Genomic DNA, 20,373 nt, shown 5'->3' with positions numbered 1-20,373 from the left:
CTTTCTCCCACCCTTTTATAAGAGCTTAACAGTATAACCCCTAAGATGGTAAGTCTTTTGCACGTAATGTAAAATATCATTATCTGTAGAATAAAATATAATTCTAAGTCGGATGTTAGACTCAGTTCTTAAGTACAACAGTTTGTGTGCTAAGATTGAGGGGAACTGACTTTCCTCTCCTTTTTAAATTTTCTATATCTTCTTGTTAACTGACCATTATCTCATAATTTAAAGAGCAGCTGGGCTTATTGCTGATAACAGAGGATGTTTCCAATGGCTTTGTTTTGGAAGAGCTAAAACTTAAATTTTCTATCAGTAGATGATGTCACAATAATGTTTAAATTATAACTTTTATTAGTTCTTGGATTTCTGAACTATTTAATTTTGTTAGCTTTCAGATGACATGTAACTTATATTTTATATTGACTTTCATTTAACTTCATTTACTTAATGTTTTTTGGCCATTAAATATTATTGTTAGTTTTGTTTCTTGGAAGGGTGGCAACAAAAAACAACTCATAGAATTAGAGAAAATATGTGCATGCAGTAAGTAGACTTATTAAAAGATTGTTTTGTTATTTACATGAGTGTTTTATTTAAGATCCAAACTTATTTTAGCAATAAATGAATACTTTAAAATATGTTTGTCTGTAGAGTCCATGATATGCTGGCAGCATAACAGTTTATTTTAATGCATAAGCAAACAATTATATATAGACATAAAATATAAACATTGAAAAAATCCCCTAAATAGTAAAATTTAGAAATTGATTAATTTATTATATATTGCATTCATATGTCAGAATTAATGGCTTAAAATCCCCAAGAGAAAAAAACACACACAGGATGTCCTCAAACAGCTGTAGCGTTAATCAAATCCTACATAAGAATTATTTCATGTATTTCCGAAAAACGTCAGACAGACACAAGGAATTACTTACCCGAATTATTACATTTTCATACTGAGTTTTGAAAGTCTTTAAGGAACCTAGCAGAGTTCCTTGGTGAGCAAAATCAAATAATGCCCATAATTCCTAAAAGAATGAGAAAATAGCTTTAACACATTTTAATATGCAAATTAAAGTAAAATAATTTTATAATGAAACAAAAAGTTAATATTACTTTCATGATAGATAGAAATAACAGTAAGGTAACTTATACATTTAAAAATCTGTTTGGCAAACCAAATTTCACTGAAGAGTAATTTTATCACATAAAGGAGGTGAAATTAGCAGTATTTGGCATATTAACCACAGGAAACATTAGTACATGAAATAACATCAAACATTTAACAAATATTCAAAATAAAATTGAGTTCAATAAACATATAATATTATTTACTTTTAAATTATTTTGAACAGGAGTCCCGGTTAAGACTATGCGATTTCTAGATGGAATAGCATGTACAGCCTCTGCAGTTTTTGTACGATTTTTTATATTATGGCCTTCATCCAATATAACATAATCCTTTTAAAATAGACAAAGAAAAATCCAATTTTTATGTGAAATAAAAGTCAAAAAATTAATAAACAAAACATAAAAAAATCATTTGAAGAATTATATCAAGACAAAGATTTTGTTTTTATTAGATTAGCATTGCCCATACTAACCCATACGAATCTTTCACCTTCTAAGTTACATAAACTATCTATATTGTCAGCAATCATTCTATAACTTGTCAGTAAAACTTTTCCTTTGCATCGGAAATGAAGTAAATTACAGGCACATTCCTTTTTTGATCCATGAAAACAATATACTGGTATTTCACGGCACCTAGAAAAAAATAACTATTTTCTACATAATTGTTTAACTTTTATAAAATAATAAGACAATTATTTTCTGAGTACTATTTAAAATGTATTATTAAAAATAAGAGCACTTATATATTACCCTACTAACTGTGAAAGTTGGCAGAGATCCCGCCAAAGTTGTGCCAGTCATTGCTTCAGAATTCTGAGCTGTACTTTTATTTGCAATTCTTATAATAAAAACTTCATCAGTCTTTCTGCACAATCCACAAAATAGCTACTGCTGCAGAAGTATTCAACTCGTGTGTGTGTGGGGGGGGGGGGGGGTGATTGTTGATTTCCACTATTTTGTTAGGGTTTTATGAATGCTCTGTTTATGAATGCCCCGAGATTTTATGGAAAGCTCTTTGGAAAATTGCCCATAGGTGATTCAATCTACTTCTGTTTTGGCTGCTAAATTCAGCAGTTCTTTTCCTATTCAACAGATGTTAATTCTCTCGAACAGCTGTAAATGAGCTGGAGTGTAGCAACAAATATAATTCTATAGCCCTTGACCTCATCTGTTTAAAAATGCGAAGAAAAAACACAACAATAATAATTTATAGCCTTGCAATTTGTAGTTAATTCACAACATCAAAAGATGATTTATTGATATTCAGATGGGGTTAGTGAAAATGTAATGAGTGTGATGTGATATTATGGGCATATATAACTGGCTTTAAATCCTGTAGCTTGAAGCCAGTTTCACAATCGATAGGATAATACATAAGTACTAAAAAACTATGAATATTTTTTAGCTTGTTTTAAAGCTACCGAAATTCATACAGCACTCTAATGTAACCAAAGGCCAAGAGTAACAGAAGAGGCGAGTCATTAACTCTGGCAGTTATTCTGCTATTGTTTGCTGCTGCCTTTTTATTTCAATTAAATAAATCTTAATTTTTTGTAGCTGTTATCGCTCTTACTCTTTGCAAAATGCCCAATGGTTTTGATATTTACATAATCAATAAGAATGCAATATTAATACAATTTAAAATTTAATTTACAGCTCCATTTATAAAATTCAATGAATGACTACTTAATTAAAAAAAAACTTAATGATATTGCTCTTTTTAGAAAAATCTCCAAAGTTTTATCACACTGGGTTCACAACCCCTGAGCTAATAAAACAAATTTGAGATAGAGGCAAAATTTTCCCCAAAGGTGGGTTTCAATTCTTTTTAAGATGAAAGGGGAAAACTACATTAGAACTGGTAGATTCAAACTGTAGCAAAAGACATATAGCAAGAACTGGCTACAGCACAGCTAAGATGATGTGATCCAAAAGAATGACCACCACCACCCCACCCTAAAAAAATTGTTAAACACAGGCATTACATAAATATAATGAAATTAGCAGAATTTTTTCCCTTTTTATATTTATTAAATCACAATTATAATTTTCAACATTACAAATATATGCAGAAATCCAATTATCTAGACTAAACGGAATCACAATACATATAAATGCTTAGAAACCTAGGGAATTTTGCATATATTATTTTTTAAACAAATTACATAATGTAAAGCTAATAAGGAAATTTTGGATTTCAGCTTATAATATTTTATTCCAATAAAGATTACACAGTTAAATATTAAAAAAAAAAACTTTCATTTGAAATAAGTAAAATTAAAAACATGGGTTTTCAAAAAATTTAAAAAATATTTTACCATCTAAATGCATGACATATTTTTGTATCAACCAAACTAAAACAAAGAAATAAATTTTTTACTGAAAAGTACTGATTTACTGGAAAAAAAAGAAACTACTGATTTCCCAAAATTAAATATAGAATCAGTTTTACACTAAATTAGATGAAGGGGTTAGATTTTATTTGCATAAAACAAAATATGTAACCTATTTCTATTCAACTAAAATATAACACTATTCATTCACATAAAATAATAAGCTACATGCAAATAATGTGAAGCAACATAAAATAATAATGAAACATCTTTTTTATATTATTTCATCCATGATACTAATGTTCCTGCTGGTACTTGAAAATAAGGTAAAAATTAAATTAATGCTGATTTTAAATAAAATTCGACTGGTTTAAGAGCGATTGGTGCTAGGTCCTCCTTTAATAGTAACATAAAATATTTTTAAAGGTATAGAAGTAAGAAAAAAATTACAGGAAAATCAATGAGCAGAACAAAGAGAAAAGAAAAACAGTAACGAAATGTAAAAATGCTAAGAGATTAAAATTTTGAAGTGTTGGGAAGAATTGGCTTGGAATTAATGTCATTAACTAAAGAATGTAAATTTTTATGAAAGATTTCAAGGAAACAGTTTTTAAAATGAAAAGGCTCTGTGGATAATTTTGAGTATTCAAAGTTTCTTTTCATGATCAACTGTCAAGCACATAATTAATTGAAAGCAATTTCCACTGACACAGGATTTTATTTCATGGTTATTGCAAAGTATTTCAAATGTTTCCTTTTTGCCACCAGGAAAAGTAGTATGCTATTATAATAATTACAGTAACCTTATAATCACCTTTTCATCCTTCTGTAAATCACAGAATTGCTTGGATTCTCTAAAAGTTCAATTTTAGATAATTTTCTCATCTATCAATAAAATTAGTATTTCGATTCTTAAAGCTTCTTTCTACCTCTCATTGTAATTCTTGAGAAATTTATTTCTTTACATTAGCCTAATTAAAATGCTGCTAAAATTCCACGTGAGAAAACACAAATCTTATATTTTAATCACCTAATAATTTTAGATCTTGATTCTGTGAAAATAATCTACAGAATTTCTCTAGATGATGAATGGAACATTCACAGAAATATGCAGACTTTTATTCCCTTTTAAAGTTGGTGGTCACTTTCCAAATACAGTCTTGACCAAAAATATTAGGCACGCCCATTATTTTAATGTATTTTTAAAAATACAGTTCAAAGTCTGACATCTGAAATCATTGATATTTTGACAACTCTGGATTTCAGAATTTTTTTGATTTTAGATCATATGTATCCAGGATGGTATGTATCCATTTTTAAAATTAAAAATTAGGAATGTTTGTTATGAAATAATAAAGTACTTACGATCTTAAGTTTGATTTTAATTTATCTCAAAACTATTTTTAAATAAACATATTACTATAATTTACCTAGTATTTTTGGCCACAACTGTAGATAATTGAAAACTTACATAAAGTTAAGGATGTCTTTTTCCTGATTCTAAATTTTGCATTGGCATGTTTCTCCTGAAATCTGTGGAGCTTGATCTAACGCTCAAAATAATTCCAATTTTTTATAATTGTTTGGCATATTGCAAAGTAGAACTTTTAATAAATGGCAGTACTTTTTATAAAAAGGGTTTTCTAACAGTTCCTTTATAATTCAGACTGTAACCAGAGCTTATAATAGTCAGTAAAATCTAAACACAAATTTGGGTTCAAGCACCATTTTCCTCATAATGCTGAATGACAGAAAGCTTCAGGCAGATTCTAAGATGAAATTTAAAGGATATAGTATGATTACTAGTTTCTTTTTAGATTTAAGCTGAGAAAAATATTCAGCATTTTTAGCACATATTTCTCATCAAGTCATATTTAAAAGGTATGGCCAAATAAAAATTTTTAAAAATGTCTTACCATTTCTTAAACTATTTTTTCCAATTAGGAATCAAAGATTTTGGCACAATTATAAGAATACGCTTCACAAGGTCAGCATTAATCAGCCCCGAAATGAAAGCAATCACTTGAAATGTCTTCCCTAACCTAAAATTAAAACTTAAATTAGAAATAAAACTAATAACTAGCAGTATTGTCCAAGGAAATAATTATCTTCTTTTAGTTATTATAAATTTATCATGAATATTTCATTTAAATCAAATGTTCTGTAACAGAATATAATTATTATTTTCTTAAATTAATAATAAAATATAATTACATATTTTATTTAAAAATTAATGATATAAAAATTCCCTTATTAAATACATAGAAATATTTTTTTAATTAATTCATTAATAGGCAAGACATTACCAATCAGCCATGGTGTAATAGATTTTTTGGCTTCATAATTATATAAATACGGAAATATTTGGTTACAGAATTTATTACTATTTTTAAGTTTTCCAAAACAAAATGATATGTTATAAGTAGTTTACAAAGACCACAGGTAAAATAAAGATGAGTTTTCTTCAGGATATACCCCACTGTATTTAAACTGGAAATCAGAAATTTCTAGAATGCATCTAGGAAATGTCTATTATCACACAATACCAATTACCTGTATTCATTTACCATGTTGACCAAAATATAGTATAAGAAAATGTTTTTCTTCATATTAAATCAATCTGCATAAGCCATATTTATCTTATATTAATAGCCTAAAACATAAAAATTACATTAACTTATCTCTTATTCCTCAACCATAACAACTGTTTAATAAAAGAATTACAGCCCTAAAAGTTGTTTTCACTGTAAAAGCTCTTCATTAGATAAAATGAATTTCGAAATTCTTATGTTTCACTTCTTGCTTAGAAACTCGAGTATCCCACCATTTATATAAGAAATAGGAACAAATTAAAACCATTCAAAAGATAACCATATATGTCAGTGAATTGCCAAAAATATCCCTCTCAAATGTTAATTCACACTCAAAATGGCAGTCGTAAAAACAGATAGAAATTTCAGATGATTAAAATTATGGACCTTCTACTGATTTTGGCCAAAGTTAAGGACTTTTAAGGACCAAAAATCGATTCCAAAAAATTTAAGGACTTTTAAGGACTCTTAAAGACCGCACGAACCCTGACCCACAATGCTAATGACAAAAGACTATTCTTTTTAAAATCTAATGGTTCAAGGAAAGAAATCAGCTTACTATGGAGTCAGTGGTTTTGGTTTACTCAATTCTAATTTTCTTTATTTGGAAAAACATACAAAGATTATCTGCATAGGGGAAGAGATGCCCTTTTTGGAGGACTTCTAAAGGCAATTAGTTTGTATTGATGTTACACTCAAAACAGCAGTCGAAAAAACAGACAGATATTTCAGATGATTAAAATTAAGGACCTACTGGCGATTTTGGTAGAAATTAAGGATTTTTAAGGACCAAAAATAGATTCCAAAAAACTTAAGGACTTTTAAGAACTCTTCAGGATCGTACGAAACCTGCAAACCACACGAGAGGACTTTCGGCTCGCCACATATTTACGGTGCCCTATGTCACACAAACACTATATATTTACAAACATCCATGTCTTCTCTGAGATTCAGACCTAACCCTTTGGTACTGCAGTAGGCTTCCCTAATCACTATACTATCTGGACGAGTTCGAAAGTGCATGAAGCTCACAATACTCAGCAGTAAGATGAACAAAATAACAACCATGATCTTGTTTTGTGCTTATTGGTTAATATATCCCAGGTGACTCATAGCAGTACTTGGTGCTCACTGGAGAACTGGGACATGGCATTTTCAGACATATGTGCTTTCGCACACAAAGCAGAAGACTACCATAATATCTCACAGATGAAGCAACTTTGGCTTCCTTTCATATGTAATGTACAGAAAAACCAAGTGCTTTCAAATACCAAAAATAAATTTCTTGGATGCAAATAATGAAGTATTAAGCCAAGCTACATAAAAATTATGAGAAATTTTAAGAATACATCGGTAGAAATATGTTATAAACTGTGTTGGCGGGAGTATGATTGGAAATCAGAAGTCTTTCGCCTAAATCAGGAGAGCTGGTACATCTGGACTACTAATGCTGCCTTTTCACTACAAAAGCTGAAATTTTAAATATAAATTTTACATACAAATTTCATAAGATTTTGCAATGTATATTTGCTCTTGAGATTTTTATAAATTGTGGAAATTTTACTATAATTTTTCTTAACAAATCACCTTAGATGATTCAGATACAATAATAAGAATATTACAAAACAAAAATATATTCACAAAATTTCATGAGATAAAAATATACGTATTTATCAAAATAACTTAATTATTTTACATGATTTAGAGATTTACCCCATATCGTCTCCAAGTACTCCTCCTTTGCTCTTTTTATATAGATCTCATAGCCACGCAACACCTTCTCTTTGATAAGGATATAGTTTCTCATACATTTCATGTAAAATGTAAAATCCATCTGCTACCAGCGTCATCTTATTATCTGTTTCTTTATGAACTTTTAGATTTTTTATGATTTCCTTTAAGAGAAAGCACATATGTACTTTTTGTAAAACATACTTTATTTAAAGATCCATAAATTTCAAAAAATAGAAAAAACTTTAAAATAATGCTAAAATTATATTACTTGCACAATATTTTCATTCTATACTAAAGACTTAGTATAAGAAAAATTTCATGCAACATAATATTAAACACTAATGTCAAAATATGGATAAGACATACAAACATGAAAGAACTGATTACTACATTGAATATAATAAAAATTCAGACTTTAAAGTTCACAGAATGAATATACAATGGAACCTCGACATACGAGCACCTCTACATACGAGAAATTTGAAATACGAGGAAAGCATGAGCAAAAAATTTGTCTCTAAATACAAGCATTGACTTGAGTAACGAGCAATGAGACAGGCTGTTTGCATGGGTGGCACCATTTTCCGACTCGGGTATCCCCTTGTCAGATCATTCGGTGTTCTTCTATCTACGTGTTCTGCGCTTGTGAGTCAATGGTTTATTACGTTTAATGTGAAAATAATTATTTCATGATGGCTCCAAGAAGATTGTTGCCCCAGATAGTGCTGTAACGAAAATAAGGAAGCTATAGCCATTGAAATTAAGAAAGAAATCACAGATAAACAAGCGTGACGTAAGAGTAATGGAATTGACGAAGACCTGCTGCCTTTCAATGTCGACGATTTGCACTATTCTGAAGAAACAGGAAGAAATTAAGAAACTTGATGTAGCCAAAGGAGTTACTGTTACTTCTAAAAACCGTCCAAAACTCCTAGAAGATGTTGAGAAACTGTTGTTGGTGCAGATTTATGAGAAGCAGTGGAAAGGTCAGTGTTAAAAACTATCATGAAGGTAAACTATGTTTATATTATTTACAAGAGTTATTTATTAGAAAAATTGATTTTTATGTTGATATTTTTGTGGGTGCAGAACAGATTAACTGGATTTCCATTATTTTCAATGGAGAAGTTTGTTTCTAGATACGAGAAATTCGCTATACGAGCTCAATGCTGGAACGAATTAAACTAGTATCTCAAGGTCCACTGTAGGTTCAAATGTGTTAGATTTAACGAATTTCATCAGTTTCGCATTACAAACTTACATTCAAAATATTTTTTTTCTAAGCAGTCGCTTGGGATCCAAGAACAGATCAATTCGAAATTATTTCCGGAGTGGAACTATCTTCAGGAGTGAATTTAGTTAGTGAATCAAGTTTTGGCTGTATATATAAGAAGTAAAAATACTGGATTTGATAACTTTGCTTTTATTGATATACAATGGCTGGCTGAAAATTTTTAATTACATTTGCTAATTTGAAACACTGCATTGTATTGGGTTTTTGTGAAGGTTATTCATCAAAATGTTTAACCCTTTCTGGCACGCTACCTTTTAACCCTCTGGGCGGCCAGGAATTTCGCTAAGAAAGCACAAATTTCCCAAAACTACTATGAGAACAAATTATTTTTTTGATTTTAATGCAAAAACTCTCCTGGTATTTCATATCTGGATTTGTTTTCTTTTGATATATTGCCTTATTTTCGTTGACATATTTTAATACGCACGTATATATACATTCTTACAGATATCACAATAGATATTCTAAGCCGTATATATATGGCCTTGCCGCTTAGAGGGTTAAAGTTGGCGTTTTGATTATATATATATATATATATATATATATATATATAATGTTGTATGAACTTAAATCCATTTAGTGCGAATACAAGTTAATACGGTTTAGGAAATAATTTATATATATATATAAAGTAGGCAGCCTAATTAGGCTTAAAGGAGTACACAAGTAAAATTTTGTGAAGATAGCACTTATCGCTTTAATAGTGTGGGTGTGCCCAAAGTGGCACACTGATTGAATAGAGCTTCGAAAAAAATGCTGAAACGACCACTGTTGTCAATGAACTGACCCATGAGATGCAGAGAAACAAAGAATACGGATTCTCAGTTGTCCTAGATTATCGGTGAGCCCAGTCTGGGCACACCTAGGGTTCGCCATTTGATTTTAGGCAAGATTTCAATGTCAAAATTTAAAACTAATATAGAATAAAGAGATTAGTATACAGCCAAAAAATAATATAGAAATTTCTTTTCAAACAATTCCTTTTATACCCTAAAAAAAATCTGGAAGATTTCTTTGAAAAATGAGGGTCTTAAAAAACTAAACATGGCTAAAATATATGGACTGGTTTGTGTTGAGCTACCATCTTCTATAAATAAAGAAGGTTCAAAGTAACCTATAAATCCTTTTTCATTCAATTTTTCTGTGCGTACAGAAGAAAATTTTTAGGTTTGTCCAGACCGGACACACTGAGGTTAAACCTGTAGTTCCAACAAGCATAACCTCCAGTATTTCATCACAATGAATAAACACCTAATATATTTTGTCATGACAGATGAGAATAACATCTATGTACATATATGAATAACATCTATATACTAAAAGTACGATTCAGTTTTGTACTAAACATGCGTACAGCTACAACAAAACACTTTGAAATTTCGTAGCATGCATACAACAGTGAAAATAGAGTCATACTTCAGCATTTTAATAGTAAAAGCCCTTCAAAGAGTGTGTATGTGATAGACATAGTTGTTTTAACTCGTTGAGGAATATTGTTTACAGATTGTAATATTGTCATTTCAAAGGTAAAGGTAGCGCAAATAACATGTGTGATTGACAAACCACATCTTTACAAGTCATCAATTGCAATCATGATTCAGCATTGCTGACCAATGAGCAAGTTGTGAATGGAGACTGTTAAATAGACACCTTAAAACCTATTTGCATGGAGTCATCAACATGGAAAGAACAGATTTACTCAAGAAATAGTGGCTTTTGTTTTAGGAAAATGCCCAGCTACATGTTGCCATAGGAATATCTGAAATAGCTAGGATAGCACTAGAATATCTTCATATGGTCATGGCATAGCTCCAGCATATTTCTGGGCAATTTCAATGCTGAAAAGACAGCTTTCCAGAAAGAAACTTTCTTCAGATGAAGAATGAAAAACTTCAGATGAAAACATTGTGACCACAGATCTAAATGAAATAGCATGAAACAATATTTTTGAATTATTTATGAAGTGCTCTAAAGAGTATAAGTCAGTATGAAGGACTCAGATATAAAAAAGGGAAAAATATAGGATCCATAGTCATTTGATTCTGAATAACAAAATCAGACTATGAAACAGAATCTTAAATTTTTTCCCTATGTTTTGCTTTATAAAATACAAAGCAAACATTTCTATATTCATCAGATGAACATATATATATATATAGAGAGAGAGTATACATTTTGATTATATATTTATTTGTATAAGTTTGATTATATATATATATATATATATATATATATAGTATACATTTTGATGTATTTTTTAAAAAATAAAAATTAGTTTAAGTAGCATAGCATTATAATAAAATAATTCCTAAAAATCACAGAAAATCAAATTTCATGACAAATTTACATGAAAAATCATGTATATACACATTATAAAATTGCAAAATTATTATTTTTACAAATTCTGAAAGCCAAATACAATGTTTATGTTGTTAATGTTATAAAATATCTATATTAAATTTTGACATCAAGTAACATATAGCTTACGGGGGAAAAATTAGAAATTTTAAAAACTAATTGATGTTTTTAAAAAAGACTGAACTTACATTTGACAGATTTTCTCTCTGATGAGTTCCAGAACTGATATTTGTTGTGTTGTGAAATTTCATAATTTCTTCTGAATCAGGTTGTGTATTTGTTGCCTGAAAGAATGTAGATATGCATTTAATTACAAAAATACCAGTCTTTGGCACAGCAGAATCTATATGGAATTTAGTGAGTTATTACCTCTTTAAAAAAAATATTACATACGTCCTTAATATTAGGTCTCTTCTACCATAATAACCAGCACAAATAAGACATCAACTCTGCCAGATACCAATGGTTTGCTAGAGAAATTGCAAGAAATTAATCTTGCAACATTAATTCCTAGATAATTAGCTACCCTAGACATAGATATGACGTATTAAATGTTTTGCTACATACACATCCTAAAGAAGTTATTAGACCTTAAATACAGAATCTCACAAGAAACTAAACATAGTTTAGATCACATTATTTTTCTCAAACCATGATTGTGCAGCAAGTTGCCCAGTAAATGGTGCTCTGTCCTGCTAAAATAAATGTTCAATGAATGAGGCGTTCAGGATTCAGCTAGCATATTCCAGCACACATGCAGCATTTAAAGACCACTTCAGACACCAAAAAAGACGTAATATACCCAACGAAAAAACTTATCGCACCATCATCACTATCTTAAATTGAACTAAACCTGGCAAAGATGGCTTTTGACTTTAAGTATCAGCACCTTACCTACATTATCCCTTAAATTTATACAACAAGAAATAAAGTTCATCTACTTAATATTAAGAACATGCCATCACTTGACAGTAGTTTAGTTTTAATGTTCCCGACCACAAAGCAAGACGCAATATTTAGTAGCATATAAACGCCTGTGGCACATGAGTAGGACATCGGATTTTGTAGCCCAGTGATTGCAACAAGTTTATCTTTACATTCATTTTCTTCAGAATTTGAAACAGGTGTGAGCTATGCTGCTGCTGTGTAGCCAAACTAGCTGAACAGATGACTAACCTTATTATTAATGACATAAGAACGCCAATCGATTGAGTGCTAGAAAAATGATATTGTAACAGACCTCTCATACGATGGCCCTTCAGATTCTTGTCATTTCAGAGACTGGATGAATGATCTGCCTTCATATTTAACAATATAGTTACACACAAATATTTTATTACAATTCAGATTCATTCATTCTGAACATTCAAATCTGAACAGATTTGAGAAGTCTAAAGGTTCACTTATAAATAGCTTATGTTTTGTTCAAGTTGTTCCACTCGTTTTAAGAAACAAAAGAATGAAGTTCTCTCCATTATTTATAATTCTGTGGTCTTTCAATTTACTTATACGTGTATTTATTTCACAATTTAAAAAAATGTTTTAAATGATTCTTCAAATAACAGAATTACTTTTTAAGTCATAAAAGGAAATCTTAACTCCTTAAGGACCAGGGTCAGAAGAACGAAGCGCAGTCATGGGAACGGACCTGCTGAAATGAATCGGCACCACCGGCCTGTGCATTTTAAGCAGTTAAGCCTAATTTTACAACAAAAATCATATAAAATCAGCATTTTGATATTATAACTTCAATTTTTGAAGGTGCGTATTTAATGTACTTGTTTTTAATGTGTATTAATATAAAGAATATCACATTAATAGAAATAAATTAAACAGGCAAAATACTAAAATCTTAACTATACACACAGAAATAAATACTATAAATATGAAAAAAATTACAAATATGAAATTTTAAAAAAAAACTGAACAAGAATTAGCTGTAGGTAATTATCGTTTCGTTGGTTTTAGCACACACAACGCATCTTCTCCTACCTTTATTACTTTTCCATCAACATAAATTTTTGAAAACTATCTTCCAGTTAAACGAAAAGGTATAGTGTCCGGTGATTTTGGACAAATTTTAAAGTTTTTAAGTAAGATCTCTTAGCCATGGCTAACAGAATGAAACTGAATATAACCCCGACACATGTTCCAAAACTTCTTCAAAAGACATTCAGAAATATTTCATCCTCAAACCCTGTGTGACATCAGGTTTATATCAGAAAACTTCCTGTTTTTCTAAATCGAAAACAGCGTCCACGATGACCGGAAAGTGCTCAAGGAAAGACCCCCAGTGGCGGGATATCCGTTACTGATCACATCAATATATATGCATTATATGTAAATTCATTATATACCAAAATATAATGTCTGCATCATTATACATAATGACCGTTCAAGGCATTATATATAATGACCTATTAAATCGAGTAAGAAAAACAAAAACACTGGCTCTTTCCTGAGAAATGCGAGCAAGACGCATTACGCGTCAAGAATGCTGATAGTCTTTCCCCTTCTGTAATAATGTTGTAATGTTACTGTAATAATGTAATAATGTGAATTAACCAAGAAAGCTTATGTTAAGTTTCAAAATAAATAGAAAACAAAAAAAAAAAAAAAAAAAAAAAACTAACGAAATAAACAAAAACGCCAGTGCCCCTTTAATTCACAGGTTCACTTATAGAGAGTCGTGATTTCTAGTTTGTTTATTTCAATAAATCTCACAAAACCAGAAGCAAAAATCAGAAACTAATACCAGTACAAGAAGGTCAAATGCTGTATGAATCAACCCATGTGAAAACAATTAAAACTTAGCTCCATTTACTGGCTTTTAAAAATTTAAATAAATCGTTCTGTTTTAATGTCACATATATGCAATGCTGGGCTCGTAGGAGCAGAATCATTGCATCGCGTATATGGGATGATGTACTGGTAGGAGTGGAATTGTTGCGTCACGTATATGCGATACTGGTCCTGAACAGGTTAAGGAACATGCAAAATCGAATTAGCATTATCATGGAAATTGTGCACTAATTATGCAAGAAAATACAGTAAACCCCCTAATATGAGCTCATTTAAGGCAAACAAACAAAATTTTGGCTCAGACTATGATGTATATGATCTGATAAGAAGTTTTAACAGTTCATGTGAATTTCAACTAGCACAAATTACAAGATTTTTTTTTTAGTCCAATGCATCATTAGATTTTGTCTTAATATGAATTTTCAAAATTTGTCATGTTTTCCCCCTTTGTTTCTCTGTTATGGCTGCATTCAGAAATGTTCCATATCTTTTAATTGAAAACTTCTTATGACACTGGCCAGGTTTATAGCCCATAATATACATGATCTGAATTTAACCAAGTTAAGGTTCAGTTTTTTTTTTTACCGAATGCAACAAGCCTTCTTCAACCTTTGGATCAAAGCATTATTGCACAATACTGCCTTGATCCAAATGAAAGAAATTTTGAATGAATGAAGTTTTCAGGATTAACAAAGATCATGAAAACTGTAAATGATCAGCTAACACATTCAAGAAACATGCAGCATCTGGAAGACCACTTCAGACACAGAAAAAGACATAATATGCCCAAAGAAAAAAATTTATCACATAATCACCCCTTTCTTGAATAGAACTAACCTGGCAAGATAGCTTCTGGCTTCAAAAACAGGTCTTATCGCAAGCGACTTGTGAAGATGCAATTTGCACTGATGAAAAGAAGGTGGAAATGCCAGCTTGGAGTGTGCTTCACGCAATAAAAGCTATCACTGCAGCCTGAAAATCCACATCATCACAACATGTACAGATTTGTTTTAGAAGAGTTTGGATATGTAAAGATGTTAATTCTGTTAAGAAGTTAGATGGTGACAATGATAGGACTTCACCTGACGAATGGAATAGTCGACATGACATTCTGAAATCCGAAGTTAGTTTTGACATGTTTGTTAATGCAGATGATAAAGCTGCCATTTGTGTTCCAGCGGAATCTGATGTACAAACAGTGTTATCTGAGGTGCAAGAAATGTTGTCAGAAGAAAGTAAGGAAGACAATATCATTCTGCCTATATACCTAGACAACATCATTCTGCCGACAATATCATTTCACCAAGAAATACTATACACCTTGGACACTACAGAACATTTTGCAGCAGCATCCGAATTGACAGCTTGTGTTACAAAAACCATGAGTACAGCTGGCCAAGAAATTATCAGGCATTTTTGTTCCAGACTGTGCTAGTGCAATATACAGGAATTTTTCATGAAAAAATTATCTGCGAGTGCAGTTTTTGATGTTAAAGTACAGAAATTAATGTAGTACTGTAGTGTTTCCTATGACGATATGCATAATAATATATCACAGTACTTATGTAACTATACACTGTAAATGATTAAATTCCAAAAATCATTAAATTATTCCAAAAATAAAATTTGAGTCCCCACTTAATACAATTTTTTTTTAAATATGAATTCTTGATTTTTTCCCCCCCTTGAGATTTGTGTTAAGATTTGTGTGTACTTACGATTTTTGCTACAATCAAAAAATCAGATTCAGATTGACGTTCTAATTTTAAAACATGCAAAGGCCCAACACCAACAATAATTAAAAAAAATTGAGAAGGAACTGATACATACAGCAGAAATTATGCCATAGTTATTTATAGTGCATATCAGTAATTTATAGAATAAATTTTTAAATAATAATTTAAAGAAAGCTTAGCTTACTTTTCAGATATTTTCTCCTCGAATAGTTTGACTCCGACATGTTCAGATATTTAATAATTTCTCCTTGGATAGCAATTAAATTTAAAAACATATTAGAATGAATTGGTTAATCATTTGTCACCTAAAAATATTATACAGTCAAAAGTCGTTAATTTGGACACCCATAATCCGAAATAATCTATAATCCGGACCTCAAAGCTACAAACTTTCTGCGCATGCATCACGTTCACGCATGCGCACAGGCGTTTACGAGTGTGCCTAAGACCTTTACGGCTGCAAATATGTGTGTGTGCATGCGCGTTTAATGTGTAACAGACGGTATAAGCTAAGCTAAAATTATCTAATTCAGTTAATGTTGCAGATTGCGTTGTTCCTTAATCTTCGAATTGGATCCGGCTTATTATTTTTTGCAGACTGTTAGAGCAATTTTATAAAAGTAAGCTTGAACTTTCGATTATGTCAAATAGAATTTCTGATATATATTTAATAATATGTAAAGGATATACAAAGCAAAAGTATGTTTCAAAATCCGAAATCTGTTTATCAATTTCACGCCGCGGCGCGCAAAGAATTGGAAGTTGATCTGTCAGCACTATCCTTATCTTCAAGGCAGATGTTTTTATTTTATTTGGCTTATAATTCCTTACAAAATGTAGTATTTCATCTCGATGTACTCCGTCTTTGATATGATTTAAATCAAGTTCCTCGTCATTATAATTCGCTTCCGATAGTGAAGAAAGTGACCCAAAGGTTATTGAAAACGAAAAAATTTCGATTGACAAATTAGTCGATATTCTCGACACAGCAATTACAGGACTTGAACAGCGGAACTTTGTAACTGAACAAGAAATTATGTCTGTTTATAGAATTAAAGAGAAAATATTATCACATAAAACGAAGCAACTTAAACAACTTATATTGAAAGAAATGTTTAATAAAGTAAACAAATAAATATTAAGCTTTTTCTTTTTGTAAATTTCGATACCCTTTAGATCATAATTGTTCTTTATTTCGTAAATTACAGTTTTATATTTTTAATTTTGTAATTTCTGCATGCCATCTTACCAGATTTAAACTGATGATCTATAATCCAGAAAAATCGATAATCCGGAATCGCCGAAGTCCCGACGAGTCCGGATTAACGACTTTTGACTGTATATTCATATAATTTCAGGGTGTTTGTCATGCATGCATAAGGTTCTTATGTTAATTAATCATTTATTATTATTCTGATCTTTAACTTCTTAATACCATATTCCTTACCAGAATGCAAATTAGCTTTTATGTGTATTAAGCTAAGGGTTTTGGATCTTAGACAGAGACATAGCTTCTAGCACTTGTGTAGCTCTGTTAAACTTTTGCCAGTTCTATCCAAATGTAATTGCTTTCGTCTTTCATTCTCTCACACCTTATTGCTTTAACACTTAAAAAAAAAAAAAAAAAAAAAAAAAAAAAAAAGATAAAGATAGGTGAGCTAGCTTATAGATTAGTTTACTGCCAGTATAGTCTTAGATTACCTTTATCAACACTTAAATTTAAGTATCTGTTGCTGATTAATTTACATTGCAACAAGTAGTGGTTTATTTGTAGCACAGGCTTGCCATTTCCAGTTAAAAGTTCAGTTAAATAAGAAGATTGTTCAAATCTTCGCAAGTCTCAGTCTGTAGTACTATTTTCAGAAACAGAAATAGCTCACTAGTTGTCTTGTAGGGTTGCAGATACAAATTCAAGTACATCTCAATTACAGCCTTACACATGATTTACAGAAAATACCTGATTTGGAGTATATATTTTAAAATTATCCACTTTGGGATATAAATTTATGTCTTAGTTCACCAGCTTCTTAGTATGGTCTTTTTAAATTCATGAAACAAACTTAAAAGGACAGTAAAGTAGTACATCAAAACAGATATTTTTCATAACACAATACATGACTGCAATTGAAGAAGGAAAACAATAGAGAGCACTTCCCACTACTTTTTATAAGTGAAAATTTTTAAAAGGCAATGTGGATTTTGCTTGTGGTGATAAAAGCTGAGAAAGTAGATATGTATCATACTTATGGAGTTGGTAATAGAAAAGTAGTGTGCTTGATTGCACCCAGAATAATTTTCGCAATTTTTTTTTTTTTTTCTTTTTTTTTTTTTAAGCAAGTATTATACCATAAAATATTTGAGCACTTTTGATTTGTAAAATGAGAGCTTATAATGTCGACAGTAAAACTGTAAGGATTCTTAAATTTCAAGACTGGATCTATATAGGGTTGAAGTATGTCCAGAAACAAAACACAAGAAATTTTTCAGGAAGTATGGAAAGCAGTCTCAGGTTATTTTAATAAAGTGAAGCCACAGGGGCTATCCGTCTAACAGAATGGGTGCATTTTTGAAAGACTTTCAGATGGAAAACTGACTCGTATTCATGCTATGCATGCAGAAAACTCCGAAACCCATCCACATAGCTGGCATGCTCACATGGGTTTAAACTTAAGTCAGGTCGAACTAGCAGTGTTCAGCAGTCTTAACCACTGGCCATTGGCGAGATGCGTGGTAAGCAGAATTTTGCATGGAGAATAACTAGCTAGCATTTGTAGAAAATTCACGCATTGAGATTTGAGAATTATGTTTGTTGCATTGAATATGCCTGCTGGTTTCTGCAGCAGAACAGGCCATATTGACATGCTCTCAGCACAGATAAAGCCACTTTTCTGTTCAATGGAATATTTAGTATGCAACACTGAATCACATCATCTCAAATTTGGGCAAATATGAATCCACATTATGTGACCATGTGCTGACCAGTAATAATACTTTATTAATATTTCAGAGATATCATAATGATATTTGGTGGCTTTATCTTTTATCAAAAAGACTGGGAGAGAACTTAATGCCTGTTTTTGAAAAAGGTCTTACCAAAATTGCTGCAGAATTTTCCAATAGCTATCTGATGGAGTATAGTTTCAGCACGCACAAAGGTGTGTAACTAATTGAACATTACTTTTAACAGATGATAAACTTTTCAAAGAAGATTACTGCGTCATGACCACTGGATTTGTCATGCCTGCATTTTGTATAATAACATTTGAAGTATCTTGTATATAAGACTTCCCTTGACTCTGTTAAGGATATTTTGTAGTGATACTTTTTTGGAGGGGTGCTATTATTATTTGCAAGATGACTAGCATCAAAATGACAATTAATGCATGAATGCTATAACATTTGTATTATGGTCATGCTTATGAGCATTTATTGAAAAATAAACATCCAATCAATCGATGGATGAATACTATAGATCATTTATTGACTCTTAAATCATTTATTGAATAATAAGTAGTACAAAAATTTGTTATTTTCTGTTTGTGTTAAGATCCTTTCACACAAGTTCCAGTCATACATTACATTACAAAAAATTTTTGTAAATAAATAAATAAATAGTATAAATAATATACAGCATGAATTTATTAGTTACAAATGGATTTTACTTTTCAGTTAAAATGGATCTAACCATTGCCTTTTTTATAAAAAAAAAAAAAAAAAAAAAAATTAAAGAGAAAAGGTTTACGACTTAAAATTAGAAATCACTTTGGCACCAAAAATTGTCCACTGTTTTCCTAGATACCAATTAAAAAAAAAGTTTAAAAAACGATTTTACATCCGGAATACTCTCTCTTCAATATTGCTTCAGACATTAATAAAATTACAACATTAAATAGCTTTTAACAGTTTATTCCTTTAATGTCATTCTGTCACATGTCTCAACTTTCAGACATGCAGTGATAAACCTAACCAATTATTTTTGCTGTAATTTTTGCCAAATATTGCTCTGAATGCTTTTGTTTTAGTATTGTCTTATCATTATAATGTTATTTTTTGCAGAATGAAAATTCACAATTTTCATGAAACTATTCTTTATCATTTATTTGGATTTCTGCCTTGAGAAATTTTATTAATATTTTTCACACATTTCTCCAAAAAGCATTTTAATGTGATTTAACAACATTTGAAAGATTTATAATGACATTGAATAAAATTATGGAATGATTTTTTGCCATTTCAGTTACTTCTATATGAATTAAAATTTTTGTCAATTAAATTTGGAGTTTAAATGTACACAAATAAGAAATCAACCATTTAGAAATAATAGTAAAAAAAATCTAAATATCTTTTTAGAGTAAATATATATAAGAAACAGGTTTATATATGAA

At 30.4% G+C, this 20,373-nt stretch overlaps 1 pseudogene across 1 annotated transcript in view; it reads right to left on the bottom strand.

Annotated features, from left to right (window-relative positions):
- Positions 1-20,373, bottom strand: part of LOC118203532 (uncharacterized) — a 96,947-nt pseudogene that overhangs the window by 48,250 nt on the left and 28,324 nt on the right. Inside the window, exons 6-11 of the transcript XR_015039287.1 lie at positions 11,639-11,734; positions 7,778-7,959; positions 5,390-5,515; positions 1,611-1,773; positions 1,342-1,467; positions 942-1,034 (exon numbers count right to left, since the gene is read on the bottom strand). The product of XR_015039287.1 is annotated as an uncharacterized LOC118203532 (transcript). The remainder of the gene's footprint in view (positions 1-941; positions 1,035-1,341; positions 1,468-1,610; positions 1,774-5,389; positions 5,516-7,777; positions 7,960-11,638; positions 11,735-20,373) is intronic.

This window comes from Stegodyphus dumicola, chromosome 2, assembly GCF_044657685.1.
Source record: "Stegodyphus dumicola isolate Sdum_Otavi_A_Nest chromosome 2, ASM4465768v1".
NCBI lineage: Eukaryota > Metazoa > Arthropoda > Arachnida > Araneae > Eresidae > Stegodyphus > Stegodyphus dumicola.
Note: the sequence above shows the minus strand (reverse complement) of the source record. Positions and strands in the feature narration are given on the sequence as shown.